At 45.0% G+C, this 21,410-nt stretch overlaps 1 protein-coding gene across 4 annotated transcripts in view; it reads left to right on the top strand.

Moving 5' to 3' along the window:
• LOC135108358 (glutamate-gated chloride channel-like) overlaps positions 1-21,410 on the top strand; it is a 64,320-nt gene that overhangs the window by 9,368 nt on the left and 33,542 nt on the right. For 3 of the 4 annotated variants that reach the window (XM_064019273.1, XM_064019272.1, XM_064019270.1), the window contains exon 2: positions 16,473-16,607. The gene's annotated coding sequence lies outside the window, so the exon portion shown is untranslated. Of the gene's footprint in view, positions 1-16,469; positions 16,608-21,410 lie in introns of all 4 variants that reach the window. The other variant, XM_064019271.1, reaches the window with a different exon arrangement.

Raw genomic sequence — 21,410 nt, 5'->3', positions numbered from 1 at the left:
AAAGCCGCCAGATAACTCACCTTTATTGCCAGATTGCCACTATTAAGCTGCATCTGTTGACATGCATACAAATGTTGCCGCTGCCTGTGAATACGCACCGGGTGTCGCGGCCTGCAGTGTAGCGCACGTCACTGCAAACTCTTGGCATTGGATTGTTGGCAGGTATTCGATAGAGGGAAAAGAAGGAAGAGAGAGAAAAAAAAACATGGTAGTGGATGCGTTTCTTTGCAGCTGTTAACATTTTTATTGGTGTGTTCTTGCTTTGTCAACATTCACAGCGCTAGATATTGTTTGCATTGGCAGGAGAAAAGGGAAGAAAATAAAAGCTTAATTTGATATTTCCTAGACTACACAAATGTTTAAGTGACCTGCAAGGCGTCGAGAGTCGATGGTGACTATGTGAAAAAAAAAATGTGTAGCGGTGATTTAAACATCCCTGTCTTTGTTTTCTTATGTACAGTATTTATTTTTTTTTTTTTAAGTAACCAGTGTCAAGGTGTCTAAAAAATTGTGGGTGGTTATTTAAACATTGCTTTCTTTGCATTCTTATACATACGAGGTCTTACAGCGCCCCCCCTCCTCCCCCCCCCAAAAAAAAGACATCAATTTAGTGTTTTCTAGACTACATATCTATTTAAGCGACTGAAAAGTTATCGGTGGGTACATGAAACAACTTCTTAACGGTGATTTAAACATTCCTGCCTTTATTTTCTCATGCACGCGAGCTTCCGTAGTGGCCCCTAACCAGCCACTACCACTTTAAGACTCCGTGGCTGGTAACGTGTCGCTGCGGGCGTTGGTCAGCAGGAACTACATTGACCTACTTACGTATTTGGAAACCTCTTTACTCTCGCCCCTGCCGGAGCTGCGTCGAGACATTCCCCTTTTCCCTCTTCAGGTTTGGTTCGCTGCCCCTGCCCAGTCACGCGTGTGGTGCAAGAGAGTAAGTGTCACGTGACAGGGTATATGTCGTGATTTTTTTACTGGCTAACTTTTCCCACACAAAAAAAAAAAAAATAAAAATAAATAGATACAAATAAGTGATGGAATAAATAAGTAGGGGAAAATCCTGATGTATTCCCATTTTCTTTGTCCTGTGTGCCACCGGGTGTGTGTATGAGAGAGAGAGAGAGAGAGAGAGAGAGAGAGAGAGAGAGAGAGAGAGAGAGAGAGAGAGAGAGAGAGAGAGAGAAAAAAAATACGTGTGTGTGTGTGTGTGTGTGTGTGTGTATGGTTGTTGTTAAGTATTCTACGTCCGTTTCGGTCCGTCCAGATCTCTCTCTCTCTCTCTCTCTCTCTCTCGTTTATGTGCCTTGTCAGTTAATCATTCGTACGTTTTCCTCCTTGTGTGTGTGTGTGTGTGTGTGTGTGTGTGTGTGTGTGTGTGTGTGTGTGTGTGTGAATCAGGTAGCAGACAGGGCGAGGGGGGTCCAAGGGGGTCTTATCTGGCCTAACACGAACATTACTATTCATGAAGGTGCGATAATGGTGGCGGTGGTAGTTTTTCTTCCCTCTCTCTCTCTCTCTCTCTCTCTCTCTCTCTCTCTCTCTCTCTCTCTCTCTCTCTCTCTCTCTCTCTCTCTCTCTCTCTCTCTCTCTCTCTCTCTCTCTCTCTCTCAGGAAACTAATCGACTGTTTGAAAGTTTGGAGGGATTTAAGAAAGTTAAGAACGAGAAGTTGTTTTCAGTTCGTTTCTTTCACTCTCTCTCTCTCTCTCTCTCTCTCTCTCTCTCTCTCTCCCGTGCAGACGTGAGGAGTTGAGGTAATCACATCAACACTACTGCTATAACCTGTACATGGCTTGCCCTTCACAGACCAGCGGCGCCCGTGACAGCAACTGTGGCTTTGCTTTGCTGACTTTCAGGTGTGGATTTCAGCAGTAACAACAAATGGACCTTGACTGTCGCTGCCTTGAACTAGAAATCCGATGAAAGGCTACACACACACACACACACACATACACACACACACATACACACACATGCTCGCAGTCACAAATTCGGTCCATGTTCTGCCGCCAGGGACCCGCCGTGCTGGAGCGTGCAAGGTTGGGCTTTGTTTTGATGACAGACGTCCGCTTCAATGTGTGTGTGTGTGTGTGTGCGCCTGAGGAGAATGTAGACCGTTTCACAGAGGTAACAGTAATGGACGGTGCGTAGGTGGGCGCCTCATTAGTATCTGACACGGCCACTTGGTTCACGCGTCTCTCGGTGTGGCTGGTGGAGGAGGAAGGGGACGACAGCCACCTCTCCCCCCTCGCGTGCTCCTTGAGGCGTGTGTCCCCGGTGCAGGGCTGGCGTGGCGGTCGTGTTGTGCTGCTCCAACACACACACGGGCCCTCATGCCTAAACGAGCTAATGAACGTGTTGTCACTGAGGAACAAACACACTAATTGATACGTACGTGCTGAGGGAAGTGTGGAAAAATTCTATTCTACTCTTATTGTGTTTATGGAACGCGTGAATTGTTTTCTTTTTAAGCTTTGTTTTTCCCACACCCCTACCCTCTGCCACCGCCTCATCCCCTCGACCCCCACCCCAAAAAAAAAAAAAAGATTCAGACACTTTTCTTTTCATTCTTTCTTTCCTTTCTTTTTAACAGACCTGGCTTTTCTACAACTGTGTGGCGGCATCCAAGAAAGACGCAGAAAACGAAGGTACACTTATATAAACCAACAAAGAATGGTCCATTTCCCTCCATGGCCTGTGGGAACATTCCCACCCCTCCTCGTCGTCTTCGCTTTTAGTGGTCTTTTGCCACAGAAAATACAGAAGCGTGTTCCAGAGCTGTGTGTCATGTGTCCCGGGGACCTGAGGTGGCCACGGCAGGCACGGGGAGGTACTGCTAGGAATAGATAACCGCCTTATTCTGCCTTTCTAGTCCAGTTTTTCTCGATATGATTCTAGTCACTTGTGTGTGTGTATGTGTGTGTGTGTGTGTGTGTGTGTGTGTGTGTGTGTGTGTGTGTGTGTGTGTGTGTGTGGGTGTGTATTGCTGTGGACGGAATGCAGGGAATGTCACTCGCATGATGCATTGTTATGAATTCCTTGCCATCCCATTCTTTCTTTCGATTTCCGCCTCTCTTCTCTCCACTTACCGCCTCTCCTCTTTCCTTCCTTGCCTTTATCTTTCACCTTTTCTCCCTGCCACCCCCGGGGGCTATACAACACCAGAAGTTATACACTTCTCATGGGAGTTAACTAAGTGACTGACAAGGAACACAAGGCCGCTGGGGGAGGGGTATTGGAGTTTTGATGGAAAGTTTGTCTCTCTTCACTTGAAACATTCGTGTGCAAATGTTGTTCACACTTATTTCTTTCTTATGAGCTGGAAAAAAAAAACATGGCTTGTTACGTGAAGTGATTAGGTATTTGATCAGTTGTCTGATAATAAAAAAAGACATTCATATATCATTACATATCCAGAGAGAGAGAGAGAGTGTATTCCCCGCATGATAAGTGTGTAGGCGTCTGCTGGTGCTCCCCTTGCCCTGTACATCCAAACACCGCAGAATTATTTCACATGGTTTGCCTGTGTATCACTCTAAAAATACACCTCTCCCGAACTCTCTCTCTCTCTCTCTCTCTCTCTCTCTCTCTCTCTCTCTCTCTCTCTCTGTCTCTGTCTCTGGATGTGTAATGATAATATGAATCTAGGTATTTTTCTTCACTTCAGAGAGAGAGAGAGAGAGAGAGAGAGAGAGAGAGAGAGGTGAAGCATGGAGGAATGTAAAGGAAGGGAAGAGGGAAGCTGTAAAAAGAAATGGGGATGGTGGACAATGAGTAAGTGAGTTAGGGAGGGAAAGGAGGAGATCAGGTCCCGTAAAGATTCTCTAGAGGCAGACCCTATGAAGGTTCAGTATAATAAGTAAACAAACCAGTAAGAAAATAAATTAATGTGTCAGGACAAGTGTGGAATTAATACACTAGAGTCGATTAATGCTATAACTATTAACACTTTCACAGCTACAGTCGTGCTTTGCTAACTTGAAGAGGACTATGTAAAATGCTTGCTTGGACACAGAGCTAAACGAAGTATGGAATAGCAGGTTAATTCTGTCTTTTTTTCTTTTTTTCTATTGTACGGAAATAAATCTGCGTCCAAAAAGGTTACAGGTGATGATGGAAAACATTGTCATATAGTGAATGGATTAACATGTTCGGTGATAAGTACAAGGAACGTTCTGAATATTTGTGTTGTACGACATTACCTCTGCTTTCGTGTCTTGTTATAATTACGTGCCTCATTTGCTTCCTTTTCATATCTGTCTGCTTGCAAGTCTGTGCTACAACTTCACACCCTCCCCTGTGTGTCTCCTCCATTAACTCGCTGGCTTTTGTAGTGTCTCCTCAGAATTATTGTTGTCTGTTGAACTGCTTCGAGAGAGGAGCACCTGGTCATCTCCATTTTTTGTACTCGTTACCGATTGACACTTCGAGAACGACAAAATAGCCTTCTTTTTCTTGGCCGGTCACTGTTACTCATAAAAAAATAGACAAAATAAAGTAAAACAAAATGTCATAGTGCAGGTTCAGAGTAGAAATTTGAAAGACAGCGCTTACAGCAAAAAAAAAAAAAAAAAAAAAAAGTGAATGATGAATGAGTTAAAAATCTTGTAGTGCTTGTAGCTTCATTTCGACAAGGTAAAATTGTCTAGGGTTACACGAATGAAGTAACATGTGTCATATCATCGTTGCCAGTCTGAGGGTTAAGTCCGTGTACTTACCTAACTCTCTCCCCGTTTCAAAATGTAGAAGAGTCCTTGGCACACTGAAGGGCCGCGTAATTCGAGGGCAGATACGTTAGCCAAGCCTTGATGCCACAGGGAGCTCTTGCCGTGACTGTCGCCTGGTTGGTGTTAATGGGATATTGATGGATTGATTCCAGATACAAGTTAGGCGGAGCAGGATTCTAGATACACGTCATGAGAAGCAGGATTCAAGATACACGTCAGGAGGAGCAGGATTCAAGATACACGTCAGGAGGAGCAGGATTCAAAATACACGTCAGGAGGAGCAGGTTACCAGATACACGTCAGGAGGAGCAGGAAGAAAATGGTGAGGACGGGGGTGAGAGAGGACAAAGCAGTGGCGAGGAGGACAGCTGAATCCACCATGGTAGAATCAGCGTTAGGGACAGACGTACTATAAATTGCAAAAACGAAATGTGTAGTTTTACGTCCCTATAAACGTAATAATTTGCACTTTTAAAGATTTGATCTGAAGTGAGGTGATTATGAACAGTGTACTATGCTTGCCCTGTACAGCTTTCATGATAGTCTAAATTTTTTACCTATTTATGTCACATGGCTTGTAACTTTTACAAATTACATACAGTAAACCCTCGATAAACCGAATTTCGGATAAACCGACCCCTTTGAGCCAACCGAACTTTCCTCGGTAAATCGACTTCATGTTTGGTTTATCAGAAGAGTCTGAAACCGATCGAACGTACCGGTGACGCAGTGCATGTCCCTCGAGTAAGGTGACCACTGGTGTGGGCCCAGGCTGGGCCGACGGAACACAGCTCAATGTGTGGCTGGTTATCTGGCGTAGTGTGGTGTGGTGTAGTGTGGTGGTGTGTGCGTCACATTGGCTTCCTTCCCCTTCGTCTCATAGCAACACTTCCCAACACGGCAACACAGCATCTCTTCCTTGTTTGGTGAGTGCAACAGTCAAAAATACTTTTATTTGATATACTTACTGTTTATATTACAGTACATCAATTAAGCAGTGTACCATTAAAGATCTACCGTAAAAATAAGTATGAAAAGAAGCCACCCATTTTAAACATGTGTTACCGAACACATCACCGTCCCTCAGTCGGTTTATGAGATGCTATTCTGACCATCTTATTGACAGAATTTTCTGATAAACCGTCAGGCATCTCCCCCAATTAGTTCGGTTTATGAAGGGCTTACTGTAGATATATTACATAATTTCTACATGAGCGGTTTCGTAAGTTTTCATTCAGAGTAAGCGGGTAAAGAGAATTATTTGCTGCGCCTCGAGACCGTTTGTTTACGTGTGGGTTGCATCACAAGGTGCCCGAGCAACCACTTGAGGGTCAGCCTGTGTTGTTGTTGTTCTATTGTTCTAATACTGTTCGTCTGAAGATGTTTTCCCGAAACTTCACAAAACATGAAAAGTTGTTTTATCGAGGCGTAGTACGTTGATGTAAGAGAGAGATAGAGAGAGAGAGAGAGAGAGAGAGAGAGAGAGAGAGAGAGAGAGAGAGAGAGAGAGAGAGAGAGAGAGAGAGAGACTGTGTGTGTGTGTGTGTGTGTGTGTGTGTGTCACTAAGGGCACAATGATACAATTGCAGGAATACTACAAACTCAAGTGGAGTCTCTCATTGTGTAACATTTCACATCTTCATACAGCAACACAAAACTTTCGGGGTAAGAGAAAAGCGGGATGCGGGAAAGCCTTGGTCCCGCGTGGTGATCCTGGTACAGCCCTGGCAGGAGAGACACAGGGGACTTGCCGTAACGTATGGTGACTAATGGGGTTATCACCTCACGCCACGCCAGACCCCTCGGGGCCTCATAAGACTCAACACTCCAGTGCCAAGCTGTCTTTCTTTATTTTGTTGTCTTATTCACGGCAACTTATCCCTATGTGTGGTTCCATCATGGTCTCTCTTCAATCATCCTCATTATCAGTACTTGGCGCTGTTTTGCTCCCAAACTCATCCTCCAAAATTTAGTTCATATCCACCTCAAGGCTGCTCCTTTCCGTCTTCAGTCTTCCGCCTCTCCCCTCTCCCCTTAATTAGTGATGCTGCACTACACAGAAGAAAAAAGCTCATGTGCACCTATAAATACTGTTCATCCTTACTTTTGTCAACCATTTCCTTGTCTTTAGTTCTTGAGTTACTGTCTGATCCATACAACCTATTTTGATTCCTAAGGGAGGCAGCTGCTGTGGATAATGTTGCTTCTGCTATGTATTGTCACCAGAATAGTGAAAGAAAATTGTAAGTGTAGTCCACACGCTGCTTGAACATAGAGGCGAAACTTTTCCAACTGCTAAGCTTTTTCTTCTGTGTGTAGTGCAACACAAGGAGTCATGTTAATGGCAGCGTTTGTAGTGTAACCTACGCAGAAGGAAGCGACTAGAAGAGTGTGTGGAAGCACGACTGAAGCTGTCCTCAAGATATTAATCCTCCCTTGATAAATTAAATGAGGTGAGGTTAGGTTAGGTTAAGTGAGGTTGGGTTAGGTTAGGTTAGGTTAGGTTGAGTTAGGTTACGTTGAGTTAGGTTGGGTTGGGTTGGTTTAGCTGAGGTTAGGTTAAGTTGGGTTAGGTTGGGTTAGGTTAGGTCAGGTGAGGTTAAGTTAGGTTAGCCTTAGGGAAGTTATGACGATGGAAAGTATTTTAATTGAACTTTTTTCTCAAGGAATTTTTGTGGATGGAATTTATGAGTCCTCCTTGTGTAGTCTTGTTCATAAAAAAGCAACACGCATCAAACAGAATATCGAAATGAGCACATGAAAAATTCCTAAGCAAAAATAAAGTGTGTGTTTGGTGCGTCATGTGGTGATGGAGAGACGGCGGGTGTGTCCAGGGTGGATGTGTGGATGAGGGAAGAGGAAGGGGGACGCCATGGTGGCAGGGTGGCAGGGAAGACAAGCGTGGGTGATTGATGATGAAAGGAAAAGCGCAGGGTCCAGGAGGAGGAGGCCGTGCGCAAACCTGATAAAAAAAGAAGGTAACAAAATGAAATATATAATAAAGCTTCGAGGTCAGGGGGAACTCGTGAAAAGGGAATAAAAAATGTAAGTTGACCTGGAAATCATATCATTACGAATATATAAATGTGCAGAGGAAATTTTTCAGTCGTTCCTACCAATTATTGCGTTGGGTAGTGATCTGAAATGACTTTGCACACACACACACACACACACACACACACACACACACACACACACACACACACACACACACACACAGAGAGAGAGAGAGAGAGAGAGAGAGAGAGAGAGAGTGTGTGTGTGTGTGTGTGTGTGTGTGTGGCGCTCAGAGGGTGTGGCAAGCAGTCTATTTTGCTGAAGGATTTAATGAGATTTGAGGGTTATTTTATTCCTTCGTGGCTTTGGGGTCGAGCGTGGCGGGGACCTGTGGTTGGTTGAGTCATGCTGTTGTGAAGGAATCAGCCGAGCAGTCACCATTAACTTCTAGAATCATTAAACACCACTCACACATCACCATCATCACCATCAGTCATCGTCACCGCCATCGTCATCTTGGGCATTAACACCTGTCACCATCATTACACCATCATTATCACCATCGTCATTGTCATCATCATTAATGCCAGTCACCATCATTACATATCGCCGTCATTATTATTCATACCACCGTCATCATCATCATCATCATCATCATCATCATCATCATCATCATTATTATAAATACCAGTCACCTTCATTACATTTCACTGTCATCATTATTAATACTCCTCATCATCACCATCATCATCAATAATTATTAATACCAGAATCGTCACCACCACCACCACCACCATCACAATCATTATCATCGTCGTCGTCATCATCATCATCAGCATCTCCACACGCCCGCTTCCTCACCAAAGAGGTTCTCGGTCTGGCTGCAGAACAACAAAGGGGAAGTAACAATTACACTGGAAGGAGAATGGTGAATGCAGTGTCTGGGGTCTGTGATCGACCGCAGGCGCTCCTCCACACGGTTGCACGCTCTTCATTACAAACTGACATGAAGCATCTTAAACTCGCATCAGAGCTGGCTTCAGTTGTTGCTTTGTGACTTTGTGTGGAAAAGTAACGCGTGACTGCCGTGCCTACTGTGCGCCACACGTCAGCTCACGAGTGTGTGGCGCTGTGCAGAAGTGTACGTAGTGGTAGGGGTGGCAATCGTTACGTAATACTAGTGTTGTTGTATTACAACAATCCCTTTTCTCTCCGCTCTGTTCCCTTCACAGGCCAGACCAGAATTGCGTGATGTGCGGTAGCAGATGACTTTATTCATTATGATAATGTGATCCAGAGAGTCTTGGAATGGTGGTTCCTGCCGCTGTGGCGTGACCCTTTTCATTCTCTCCCTCCCCCTCCCCCCGCCCGTGACTGGCAGCGGCAGCGCTGCACCAGCACGCCATCATGTCCGGTGGCCAAGGCTTTCACCCTTACCCTCAGCCGCTGTAACATGGTTAGGCATGAACACAGCACGGCTACACGGGCACGGGTACGGCACAACAGAGCGCGAGGCAGCACACGCTTGTGATGTTCCATTAAGTTTCCCGATAAAAGCTATTTCGCTGCCACCGTTCGATTCCAGGAGCCTCTCAGCGAGTAGCGCCGAGCTCCTCGAATCAATTAAGGCTGAGAGTAGCAGCAGCAGCAGCAGCAGCAGCAATGGAAATATAGGTACTTTGATACCCTGATGCTTCAATTACCACTCTTCAGTTAAATGGTCCTTTCAGCGCCAGTCAGCCTCATCGCCAAATAAACGCCATAATTTTTCCCGGCACTTGTATTTCACGTGTTGCTGCGACACACGCGGCAAGATACAGACAAGGGTCGTGTCCTTGAACTTGACTTGCTAACTACGACATAAACGAAATAAAATGTGAAGAGAATATATGGAGAGGGTTTTCAGGCGCTGCATGGTGCACAGGCTCAGCTTTCCTATTGTAACACGTGCAGCGGGTCAGTGCGGCGTGAAGCAGCACCGTCACCTTGTGCCTCGGTGCGTGAGTGTGAGGCAGTCACTCGCTGCACACGCACGCTTTGTCGGTGGATATTAACAACACAACCATCGCGACTACACCTTTAGGGGGAATCTTGATGAAATACGTGGTTAAAGTTCACTTCACCTGTCTTGTACCTGTCCTCTACCTGTCTCCCTCCCTTAAGATGGCTCCAGGTATTGGTCCAAGCCTCGTCTGCCGCCGCCACCACTAACTGTTCCTGGTCGGCTGATCGTTAGTATTGCAAGGCTCTTCATGCCGTGCCTCAGAGGAGCGTCTTTGCCTCCCCGCCGCGCATTACATGAAGTCTTCCGGAAACTGACATTATCAAGGGGAGTATAAAAAGGAGATCCATCGCCTGGCACGCCTCGCTACTCCTGCTTCTTTCATTTTCATACTATATATTTCTTTTTACATCGTGATCAAGAAATAATTTTTTTTACTAACGTTATCAAAGGGAGTAAAGGAGATCTGTCATCCTTTACTCTTGCTTCTTTTTTTATTAGTTTTTTTTTTATACTGTGTAAGATTTTCTTCTTTTCTTTCTTAACATCACGTCAGTTTTCATAAAGTTCTTCCTGCAATCGGTGCTTCCAGCCGTAAATGTTTAGTGTCCGGGGAAGGGGAGAGGCAGTTGCGACGGAAAATGCTGTGGTTCCCCTTTACACACACACACACACACACACACACACACACACACACACACACACACACACACACACACACACACACACACGAGCCACTGATAGCCAATTTCTCGCCTAGATTTCCATAGATGAAGACTTACCTTCTCCCTAACCAAGCCTCTATGATCTTGTGACCTCTCTCTCTCTCTCTCTCTCTCTCTCTCTCTCTCTCTCTCTCTCTCTCTCTCTCTCTCTCTCTCGCCGCTCGTTCCGCCCTCTACCCACTTTCCCGCCTTCATCTCGTCTTACCTTCATCTCTCACGCTCTTCCTCCCACTCCTTCATTTTCCCCCCTCAACGCCTCCTCCTCCTCCTCCTCCTTCAGCTCTTCTCCCTCGCTGATGAGGAAATGGAAGAGTAAATCCACTGGCAACAGAGTTTCTATGGCAACAATTTTGGTTCCCCCGTTCCGTGCCTGTCGCCTCCACCTCTTCATACTTGGTTTATTCTCCTTATATTGAGGGCGTAATTGAGTTTTTTCTCTCTCTCTCTCTCTCTCTCTCTCTCTCTCTCTCTCTCTCTCTCTCTCTCTCTCTCTCTCTCTCTCTCTCTCTCTCTCTCTCAGTGGTTAGAGTGGGGACCAATATTTGAAGGAAACTCTAAACCTCTCGTCAAACATTCTCTCTTTCATCTCATTTCTCTCTCTCTCTCTCTCTCTCTCTCTCTCTCTCTCTCTCTCTCTCTCTCTCTCTCTGTAATACGTGGGGAGGGAAGGGAGTTGATGAGGTTAGGTGGGAGTAGGAGGAGGGAGGGAAGGGTTGAGAGAGAGAGAGAGAGAGAGAGAGAGAGAGAGAGAGAGAGAGAGAGAGAGAGAGAGAGAGAGAGAGAGAGAGAGAGGCAATGATTGTTAGGAAAGACTATAAAAGAGAGAGATGGAAGGAAAGAAAAAAAAAGTAAAGCGTAAACGTGGAGAGAGAGAGAGAGAGAGAGAGAGAGAGAGAGAGAGAGAGAGAGAGAGAGAGAGAGAGAGAGAGAATGTATTTTACGATATTCTTCATGCAAGTCCACGGGAAGGAGAATTTAAGGTGACATTAGGCAACCACGCTTTACTTGGGTCATTTTTTGCTGCCAGCCGTACGATTCTCTCTCTCTCTCTCTCTCTCTCTCTCTCTCTCTCTCTCTCTCTCTCTCTCTCTCTCTCTCTCTCTCTCTCTCTCTCTCTCTCTCTCTCTCGTAATAGGCCAAGACTTACCTGCCAAGCTTCGCATTATGAAGTAAATGTAATAAAAAGCTGTGACTGGAAGTATTGTCAAGGCCATTTTAGGCTTCGTGTGTGTGTGTGTGTGTGTGTGTGTGTGTGTGTGTGTGTGTGTGTGTGTGTTTACGAGGGAAATTAATTAGATGAGAGAGAGAGAGAGAGAGAGAGAGAGAGAGAGAGAGAGAGAGAGAGAGAGAGAGAGAGAGAGAGGTGGGGGAGAGCCGTGGCGATGATGATGGAGGGGAAAAGTGGAAAATGGTGACTCCTTAGTGTGGTTGTCTCCTTACACTTCCTCCTCCTCCTCCTCCTCCTCCTCCTCCTCCTCCTCCTCCTCCTCCTCCTCCTCCTTCTTCTTCTTCTTCTTCTTCTTCTTCTTCTTCTTCTTCTTCTTCTTCTTCTTCTTCTTCTTCTTCTTCTTCTTCTTCTTCTTCTTCTTCTTCTTCTTCTTCTTCTTCTTCTTCTTCTTCTTCTTCTTCTTCTTCTTCTTCTTCTCTGTTTTTTCCTCCTCCTCCTCCTCCTCTTTCCCTCTTTCACCTCTCTCCCTACCTCCTCAACTCCAGAATTTACAGGAGAGGAGAGGAGTAACTTGTCTCGTTACGTCCCCTTCCTTCTCTCTCTCTCTCTCTCTCTCTCTCTCTCTCTCTCTCTCTCTCTCTCTCTCTCTCTCTCTCTCTCTCTCTCTCTCTCTCTAAAGACACGGACAGCTGGAAACACATTGTGTCGTTTGTTGTGTGGTCAAAACAAACCTTATTTCCTGTCCTCTTCCTCCTCCTCCTCCTCCTCCTCCTCCTCCTTCTCCTCCCTTCATTGGTGTGTGTGTGTGTGTGTGTGTGCATCGAGATTTTTATACCATCGGTTCCTTTGTACCACAGCATAAAATTCGGTATTGGTTGCACACACACACACACACACACACACACACACACACACACACACACACACACACACACACACACACACACAACATTAATCGAGAATATAGTATGGGGAGGAAGGGGAGGAGAGGGTGGCTTGTTTTGACCGCCACATTGAACTATACAGTGTTTCCAGGCGTTTCTGTCTGGAGAGAGAGAGAGAGAGAGAGAGAGAGAGAGAGAGAGAGAGAGAGAGAGAGAGAGAGAGAGAGAGAGAGAGAGAGTTCTTGAGAATATAACACACACACACGCTACTACTACTACTACTACTACTACTACTACTACTACTACTACTACTACTACTACTACTACGACTGGTACTGTTCTGCATCTACCAATTTTAAGTGTGTGTTGTTTTAGTAGATCCTTCAAATCATACTTAAGAAGGATTCCTCGGCAGAACAAAATATTAACGCTCTAGTTTAGTCTACCCAATGAGGCAGTAGTCTCTTATGTGTACATGTTAATTTCTTTTGTTAATTACTGGAGCATCTTTCCTTTCCCCGAAGTGTATCATCATGTAGAAATCTGTAAGACCTTTCTCTCGTACACTTGTGGGGACGATTCTTTCCTGCAGATCGTGAGTGGGAAGGGAAACATTTTATTGATGCTTCGAACCTTTTTTCCCTGTGTTATTGGTGGAGCTAGTGGTCTGGGAAGCACACGAAACATGAATCATTATTATTATACTTAGGGCCACAAGTGTAGTAACCTTCTGCACTCTTTTCAGCTTTTCTTTACCCCTTCCTTCGTTCTCAAGTTCCATGATCTGTAGGCAGTTCTCTTATCTGACTGTTGGTAGAGTCTCAGCGGTTCGGGGAAGTTAAGGTTGAGAGGAAACACGAAACACAGCGGAGGAAAGAGAGCGAGGCAGGTTGCTCGCCTATTGACCGTGACCTGACATGCTCGTATTTTCCTTTCCCTAGTGTTTTGACAGTCTCTCTCTCTCTCTCTCTCTCTCTCTCTCTCTCTCTCTCTCTCTCTCTCTCTCTCTCTCTCTCTCTCTCTCTCTCTCTCTCAACGTTAGAGAAAATAAATGACCACTCTTTAATTCTTTGCTTTCCCTCACCACTAACGACACCAATTCGTCTTACTTTACTTATACCTAGAGTGTATGCGTTGTTGTTATTGTTGTTGTTGTTGTTATTGTTGTTTCAGTTTCCCTTGTTTACCATATGGGACCTGGCTTGTCTTCCTTAGTCCTCCCTAACCGTAGCACACAACTGTTACATACGACGTGGGGTAGAAGCTCATCTGTTTCTATTCTCTGGGAGATTTTATCCACCCGTGATGGCCTCTGCAGCACGGCTCACCCAATGTCATTTTTCTCCTTTTCCGTAAACATTTGTTCCACTCACCTCTGTAGCGTCGTCCATCCTTCCCCTCTCCCACGCCCCGCCCCCTGTCACGTGGCTCTTTGTTCCACGTGATGTTTGTTGATATGTACTCAATCTACACTATACGCCCTCTTGCTACCTGTGTACTGCTCCCGCACGTAAGCTCAGTAGAAGTACGTAGCCTCATTAGTGCATGTTTTGCTTTGTTCAGGTCGTTAAAATGAAAAATTGGTTGTTTGTTCATTAACGGACTTACAGATTTTTTCTCTCTCTAACGTAACATCAAGACGTCACTCCTGTATATATTATTTTAACGTAACATGAAGAGCGCCACACCTATACATTTTTTTCTTTAACGTGACATCAAATCTGTCACGCCTCCTATAGATTTTTTAACGTAACATTAAAACCGTCACGCTTGCTATAGATTTTTTACGTAATATCAAGACCGTCAGGCATGTCACCATTCTCTATCACGCTAAAGATGATCCAGTAAAGGATACCTGTGATGGCAGAGACAGGTGGGAGACTGGCGGCTTGTTTACTGCCATCAACTCTCGCCATGAAGTCAGCAGGAAGTTAGAAAGTTGCGGCCAGGAATAATGGGCGATGATGAGCATAATGGTGTTGGCGTGAGTGGGACCTCAGCGCTGTAATTGGTGCTGCCTTAGCCCCCCACGCAGCACGGCTCTTGAGGGATTAGGGAAAGACTGATGTGGATGCCTCAAGGGAGTGTTTCAGGCATATCAGATGTTCCAAGTGAAGGAAGACGCCATGCGAACGTTTTCAAACGAAGCCCATCAACCTCCTGTCTCACCGCAGCCTTATCAGTATAAAGCAGTACATACACTTGGCCTAGGTAGAGTTGGCCGTGAACTTAAGTAAGGAGCAGCTGCAGTACACTGTTCCCTAGCTATAAGACTGAATTATGTTCGTAAAAACAGAATAGTAAAGCATATAGCCAATTTATTATAACGGGGTCTGTCGGGCAGGCGTTCCTGCCAGCCACCACCACGCCGGGGCATTCTGGCCGTAATTTCACAACAAGCAAAGAAAAAAACATATACAATGAAAATTTATAGTGTAAAAATTAAAAAGAAACTCATTAAACAATGGATGGACGAAAATATTCATAGAAAACCCTATAATTAACAAATGAGCTGAAGGATAATGTTGACTCCATTCCTGTGGCTGGTGGGGGAGGGAATGTTGGTGACCCAGGGCTGGCTGGTGACAACTTTGCCCGGAACAAGTGAGGATTGCTTTGCGCTTCTTTAACACAGTGAAAAGTAATGTTTCCTGAAGGTATGATTTTTCATATAACACCTAGAAAGTCTTACCTGATCCTATAACCAATTACTAATACATTAACATGGAAAAACGATGTAGTGAAGCATGAAATAAACGAAGGGGTTGGCGAAGAGGTGGTGCTGGGCTGCTCTTCCTGAAGGAGCGCCACTATTTTTTTTTTTTTCCACTCGAGCCTCCTTGTGACTGATAATACCATTTCGTACACGAAGAGTAGTTTCCACGCACGGGGGGGGGGGGGAAGAGGTTACTTGATAATCTGGCCGTGAGGTGCACAGGGTATGGCAAGAGGAGAGAAGAGTACGTGGGGAGGAGGAAGATGGAGATGGATCTAGTCGGCAGGCGAAAGAGAGGAAGAGCTAAGAAAAGGTGTATGGATGCAATGAAGGAAGACGTGCTTGAAATGTGTCTGACTGAGGAACGCGAAGACCGTGCGCATTGGAGAAGGCTGAGCTGCTGTGGTGACCCTTGATGGGAGAAGCGGATTATCCAAAATGAGAATAGCAAATAATGTGCAGCAATATTGGATACTTGTTAAGGTGTGCAGTGAGGAAGCTGGTGGATGCACATTAAAGTTTTCTAGGAGTCTTCGAAAGAAAACCGTGATTTCATAAGATATCTGAAAGTGCACGCCAAAACAGGAAGAAAGCGTGACGTACAGTGAGAAGATGCACAGCGAGAGCCTGTTAGCAACACAAGCAAAACAAAACACGATTATGTAAAAATGCGAGAGGAACGGAGACGAATTTTCAGAATGTGAGCAAATGCAGAAAGAGAAGCTTAAATTGCTTTGAAAAATTATAAATTGTAAGTAGTAAATTACTTGTAAAAGCAAAGGATGAAGTACGATGAATTAAAGCTAGAAAAAAAATGCGAGAAAGTTAAAAATATGATTAAAGTAAAGAGTTAATTTCAACCAGATGAGATTTGGATTAAATTAAAAGATTTAGACCAAATGTTTTTGACCACAAATTCACAAAGTACAAAACACCACAATCTAAAATCTTTACAGCTCACGTATTACAAAATGGCAACTTCCAAGCCCAAGAAACAACGAATATACGAACACACATCACTAATCTATTGTGTGTCTGTACAAAGGTGGTGGTCAAGGGAAAGAAAAGACTGGGGAGACTGTAGTGTTTACTTGGACAGCGGAAAAGAAAGGCTTATGACGAATTACCATTCAGAAAATTGTTATAGAAAACGAAAACTTTTGGAGAGGGGCGTGGGAAATTATCTGAAAGAAGACGCACGCAACATATTGGTCCTTTAGTAATATAAGACATTTTCCTCAGCAGGGGTGGCTGGAGAAGTGAAGCCTCCGCCCGCCGCCGCCGCCCTTCCCTCGCTGCCACTGAAGCTGCAGCAGGGGACCCACGCGAACCAGTCCCAATTGTCTCGAATCAGTCCCGCTGCTTCATTCGTCCAAGGAGGTCAGTAGAGAGAGAGAGAGAGAGAGAGAGAGAGAGAGAGAGAGAGAGAGAGAGAGAGAGAGAGAGAGAGAGAGAATTACATCTAGTATTTGAATTAAGTTTTTGAGCTGGGTGTGTGTGTGTGTGTGTGTGTGTGTGTGTATGTGTGTGTGTGTTCAAGTTGATGTTATATTCTGGTCTTTACAGTTTTTCTTTCTTTCTTTCTTTTTTTTTCAATAAAGTGTTGTAAGCGAGTGCCAGCAAGGCCTATCGTTTATCTATCACGAGACACCTCCTCCTCCTCCTCCTCCTCCTCCTCCTCCTCCTCCTCCTCCTCCTCCTCCTCCTCCTCCTCCTCCTCCTCTTCCTCTTCCTCGTCTTCATTCCTCTCCTCATCTCCCTCCATCATTCAAATTCCCTTAAGTACCTTTTCTCGTGTGTGTGTGTGTGTGTGTGTGTGTGTGTGTGTGTGTGTGTGTGTGTGTACCGTAGCACCTTATCTAATTGGCATAATCAGGATACGAATCGAGTTACCTTCTAATTTTTCCTCCCTCCATCTCTCTCTCTCTCTCTCTCTCTCTCTCTCTCTCTCTCTCTCTCTCTCTCTCTCTCTCTCTCTCTCTCTCTCTCTCTCTCTCTCTCTCTCTCTCTCTCTCTCTCTCTCTCTCTCTCTCTCTCTCTCTCTCTCTATATATATATATATATATATATATATATATATATGTATGGATGTATGTATGTACCAGTCTATGTATGGAAAGGTCCGTCTTTATACTTTATGTATGTATGTATGTATATATGTATGTATGTATGTGTTTAGTATACTTATATGCAAGTGAACCAAATAACTTCATACATTATACAAAGAATACAAACAAATCACACGTATATTTAAACTGCATGGCGTCTTTAACAACCTTGAGAGAGAGAGAGAGAGAGAGAGAGAGAGAGAGAGAGAGAGAGAGAGAGAGAGAGAGAGAGGATGGTAGAGGGAGGTAGGGAGGGAAAGATGAGCACAGAAGGTGAGGGGAAGAGGAAGGAAGGAGGGAGGGGAGATGGAGGAAGGAAGATTGAAGGTAAAGGTTTAGGGGGAGAAAGGCAAGAGGAGGAAGGCGAGGAGGGTGAGCCTGAAGGCGTTATAATGTTGTCTGAAGAATGTCATTATGAGAGGAAAGTGTGTGTGTGTGTGTGTGTGTGTGTGTGTGTGTGTGTGTGTGTGTGTGTGTGTGTGTGTGTGTTGGAAGAATACATATATAATCTTTTCTCAGTGTGAAGTGTTGTGTGTACGCCACTTTCCACACTCCTTCTTTGGTTCAGTGAGTGTTACGCCGCTCATTAGCCAAGTAGCCACGGCCCCTCGCCTCCCGTCTGACGTAATTACAGCGCCACGTGATCGCCTTAGCGCTCTCAAATATGCGCGGAATACAGCCCATCGCGAGGTCAACGTTTTCACACACGCACTGCCTCCTGTAATTACGCAATGCTACATAAGCTATTTACTAGAAGCTCAGTACCAGACTTACCGCTGTTATCTTGTCTACACAAGTTAATTAACCAAGCTTGATTTCCCTTTATTTGATTTCCTTGGTTTCCTTGAGATTATGTATCCGCCTCTGTCTTTAAATCTCTCCGTCTGCCTGTCAGTTTGATGGTCTATCTGTCTGTCTGCAAGGTACGAGTATCTCAAAGTTATCTACAGATTTCAATGAGATTTTAGGAGAAGACGCGCCTTGGGCCAAGAAACAATTGATTAGATTTTGAGGCAGGTCCGAATATGTATGAGATTTCCTTTCTTTCTCGAGCAACCCAAGCAGATTTCCCTTCGCTGTAAGTCTCTGGGAAATATTCTTCACTTTTCACTTATCTGTTGTGCGGCCGAGAAGGTGCAAGTTCCCTGAATGCCTCGTAGCTGTTGTTGTTGCTGCTGCTGCTGCTGCACGAATCACAGACTTGTCCCTTATCAAATCCCCTACATTAAAGCATTCAAAGGGGGCTCCCCGCACGCCCCGCCAGACAGGTAGTGTGTTGCGGGGATATTTTCGCTCCCTGCTTGTTATTTTTGGCAGGTGAGCGTGAAGAAACACTCGGGAGGACGCAGGGAGGGGAGCCTTTGTGCTGAGGAGGACAAGCGCGGCGTTGGCAATCAGTCGATCCAAGTGTCCCCTGTGGCCTTGTGTGTGTGTGTGTGTGTGGGTGGGTGTGGGTGTGTGTGTCCCCGCCGGTGCATGGTGTCTGTATGACTTCCTTCCCGGGCGCGTCGGTCGTCTTTGGTGATTGGACCACAAGAAGACGTGCGTTGCCTTTCTTTTCAATATTTTTTCTCTCTCTTTACTCTTTGTCTCTCTTTTTTCCATATTTCATTTCATGATTACCAAGCGAGTGTCGAGTTCGTTTTACTGACGCGTGACATCGTGTGATGGATGCTCTCTCTCTCTCTCTCTCTCTCTCTCTCTCTCTCTCTCTCTCTTCTCTCTCTCTCTCTCTCTCTCTCCTCCTCTCTTCTCTCTCTCCTCTCTCTCTCTCTCTCTCTCTCTCTCTCTCTCTCCCTCGACCACAAAAATAGAACATCCGTTGGAAAATTAATCTCACTGAGTGGCCGTCGCCCTTGCCCTCCCGCGCCACACTGCCACGCCAGGCATGGCGGCCACCGTGACGCCAGCGCTGAAGCCACACCGCCGCCTTGCATTTACCTTGCCGCGGATTTAAGTGAGGAGAGAGAGAGAGAAAGAGAGAGAGAGAGAGAGAGAGAGAGAGAGAGAGAGAGAGAGAGAGAGAGAGAGAGAGAGAGACGAGAGAGAGAGAGAGAGAGAGAGAGAGAGAGAGAGACGTGGGTGCGTGCGTGCATCTGTGGCGTCACTTCTAAGCTCCTCTGGCGCCATCTACATTGCTTCTCGACCCCTATCCGCCTCCACCTACTCCGCCTCCGCACGCCGCCGCCGCCGCCACCTCCGCTGCCGCCGCCCCCACCCCCTGTATGTGTTGCCATGGCCACACACCGACGCTATATAGTCCATATGGCCGCCGCTACACACTCTGCGGACTTACACATGTTCATTTTACTACATACTCACACACACACACACACACACACACACACACACACACACACACACACACACACACACACACAGACACAGACACACATATACACACTCTCACACACAAGAAGACGCCGTCTCATTGTTTCCTCCTCCATGTGAAACCTTCAGAAGAAATGCAAGGGAGGGAGGGAGGGAGGGAGGGAGGGAGGGAAGAAAGGAAGAGGACGAAGGAAAGTTTAATGAGAAGAAAAAAGAAGAGCGGTTAGTTTCGTTTTCTTTTTCCTCCATTCCTCCTTTCTTTCGTATTTTTTTCTGTTTTTCCTACATTATTTTTTTCTGTTTTTCGATTATCTCATTTTTTTTAATTTTATTTTTTTTTCCGGCACTGCTACCTCTCTCGTGTCTCCCTTGCTTCTTATTCCTCCCTCCTCTTCTGTTTCTTCTCTCTCTCCCTCTCCCTCCCTCCCTCCCTCCTTTCCGACCCCCACCACGTACATTCTTTCTCCTTCGTCTTTTAGTCGTACACTTCCCATCCGACTTCTCTTCTGTCTTGTCCACACCTTTTGCTTCTTCACTTCATGTTTTTCTTCCTCTCTTCCTGTCTTCTCTTCCTTCTTCCTATACTTCTTTGTGTTTATTCGCTTGTTTCATTTTCCTTCACTTATTCCTTCCACGTTGCGTTTTCCGTTTCTCCACTGTTGTTTTTTTTCGTTTATTTTCTTTTTTTCCTTCCTTCCTTCCTTTCTTGGTTCGTTCGTTCGTTCGTTCGTTCGTTCCTTCCTTCCTTCTTTTCATATTGTTTCTCTGCCTTCATTCTTTCATTCCTTCCTTCCTTTCATCCTTCCATAATGTTTTTTTTCTTCCTCAGCAGCTTCCCATCCCTTCTTCCCTACCTTCCTTTCCTCTTTCAGCCTTCCTTGCTTCCTCCCTTCTTTTTTCCTTCCATCCATCCTTCCATACACGTGTCTTCCCGGGAACCCTTCGTCACCTCCTCCTCTGCCTCTCCTCTGCTCCTCCGGTCAGGTGTGATGTGGGTCGCCAGGTAGTCGTCACTCTACTCTATCTCTTCATTCAGTCTTGATGCGTCTTGCCGATACCACGACACATGCACTGGTGACTTGCACGCCTCTCCTTCCCTCATTCCATCCAGCCAGTCAGTCATCAAGTCAGCCAATTTTCCATGCATCTATTTTTCCTTCATTTCTTGTTTTATTTCTTCTTATTGCTTTTATTCGATTCGTTTTGTTATCTTTTATTTTCTGTTGCTGTTTTATCTTCGTTCCTGCTTCGTCTTTTCTTATTTTTTTTCTTCTTTCCTTTTTTTCTTTTCTTCCTTCCTTCCTTCCTTCCTTTTCTTTCTTGTCTTGTTTATGCCTTCATTTATTCGTTTTTCCTTCCTCCTTTTCTTCCTTTCATTTATTTCTTCATTTATTTTCCTTTCTTTCTTCTTTCCTTAATTTATTTGTTCATTCATTTTCTTTCCTTCTTTCCTTCCTTTTCCTCCTTCCTTCCTTATTTTATTTGTTCATTCATTCATTATTTTTTATTCCTTCCTTCCTTCTTCCATTTATTTCTTCAGGTATTCATTTTCCTTCCTTTTTCTTCTTTTATTTGTTCATTCATTCATTTCTTTTCCCTTCCTTTCTTCCTTCATTTCCCTTCCTCCCTTCCTTTATTCATTCATGCTTTCCATTTCCACTTCCTTTCTTCATTCCTTCTTTCCTTTGTTCATTCATTCATTTATTCATCCATTTACTCATTTTCTTGCCTTCCTTCGACCCGT

The sequence above is a fragment of the Scylla paramamosain genome, chromosome 17 (assembly GCF_035594125.1).
Source record: "Scylla paramamosain isolate STU-SP2022 chromosome 17, ASM3559412v1, whole genome shotgun sequence".
NCBI lineage: Eukaryota > Metazoa > Arthropoda > Malacostraca > Decapoda > Portunidae > Scylla > Scylla paramamosain.
The sequence above is the reverse complement of the archived record's forward strand: the minus strand, read 5'-3'. Positions and strand labels throughout refer to the sequence as shown.